This window comes from Octopus bimaculoides, chromosome 6, assembly GCF_001194135.2.
Source record: "Octopus bimaculoides isolate UCB-OBI-ISO-001 chromosome 6, ASM119413v2, whole genome shotgun sequence".
NCBI lineage: Eukaryota > Metazoa > Mollusca > Cephalopoda > Octopoda > Octopodidae > Octopus > Octopus bimaculoides.
This window is the reverse complement of record NC_068986.1, coordinates 75,533,447-75,535,368: the sequence shown is the minus strand read 5'-3', so window position 1 is coordinate 75,535,368 and position 1,922 is coordinate 75,533,447.

The following is a 1,922-nucleotide window of genomic DNA, read 5'->3' as shown; positions in this document are numbered from 1 at the left end:
TTGTTCTTTTACTTGTTTCAGTCATTTGACTGCAGCCATGCTGGAGCACCGCCTTAAAGGGTTCTTTAGTCAAAGAAATCGAACCCAGGGCTTATCCTCTGTAAGCGTAGTACTTATTCTATCGATTACTTTTGCCGAACCGACATGTTACGGAGACGTTAACGGTTGTCAAGCGATAGTAGGGGACTGACATAGACACGAAGTTGTAAATGGGTACCCTTACAACAGACTAACGTCTTCAATAATGTGAAGGAGCGCATTGTGAGCAACGCTCTATAACCACATCCGATAGTCTGGTCGATCCAGTGATACATACATACATACATACATACATACATACATATGTCTATATACGCCATTTAAAATTAGTAATTGCCTGTGTGTACGTTTGTAAATGTGTGTGCGTGTGTGCGTGTGTGCTTCACGTTCTCTACTTTTGAGATGTTAAAATTACGTCAAATTTTTCAAATTTGTTATATTGAAATAATTGTCCTCGTTAAATCCGATTTTATTATTTATTTGTTCCAGTAAAATTGCAGAAAAATGTTACTAAGGTTTAACGTTTAATCAATTTTACCTAATCCGAAAACAGGATTTGGAAGCTGGCATTTTCTGCATGATAGCTGTCTATCACAAAATGAAAGCAAAATCTTCAGGAGGAAGAATTTTTGTTAAACAAACGAAAGCAAAACAGTACATCGACTAAAGTTATAAGAACTTCTAAAGTTTTAATAAGTTTTAATGAATAAAGTCATGTGAAAGCGTCGAACAGACATGTAAATAATTTAAAAAGGGGAAAAAAAATCCTCAACGAAGTGTTTTGCAAAAAATTGCATAAATCTGTACTGATCAAGAGGCCTATCTGTTGGGGAAGAAATGCTCTGACATGGCATAAACAAAACTTTATATAGGACATTCTATTGTAAAAATTGCCCGGCAACGACGGGCTATTCTGCTAGTACATACATATATACACCCACCCACGTGTACATATATATGTAAGGAATTTTAGCTCAATATATTACAAGCTTATTTATAACTATATTCGCTTCGAGGTACATCATTAAGTATATATGTGTCTATTTATCTATCTGTCTATCTATCTATATATGTATATAGATATGGATGTGTGTATGTGCATGTGAGTACATACACACACTTTCACACACACACACACACATACATACATACATACATACATACATACATACATACATACATACACAGCTACAGTACCATGTTTCAGCAATGTTTTTATTATTCTCCTATTCTCCTATAACTACTTAAAAATCACACAGAAAAATGTGACTAGAATAACAAATCTCATTTTTGTTTTCAATAAGATATAGATTATATAATCCATATTCCAGCGACATCTTCCTGTATGTTGTCCCCAACTCTATCCATCTATCTATCTATCTATCTATCTATCTATCTATCTATCTATCTATCTATCTATCTACCTTCATATATACACGCATATATTTATAAATATATATGTATATGCATGTGTGTATATGAATTTAGATATATATATATACACATATATATATATAATACACACACACACACACACACACACACACACATATATATATATATATATATACACACATACGTACATACATACATATGTATGCGTGTATTTGTATGTGCGTGTGTATTGGCAAGCATCAAACAACCAGAAGTGTTTATATATTTATTAAATATAATTTATATAGCATGTGCTACATAGATTAGATGTAATTCGATATTGTATTTATCAGTACGATCTCCATGTCGTCTAATATATATGATATCTAATGCAACATAAGATGTAATAAATCTAAAATATCAAATATAGATTCACTGTGTATATTTTCGTGTTGTATTTATGACTTTCATCACACTACAAGGCAATATTTCCTATATGTATGTATATA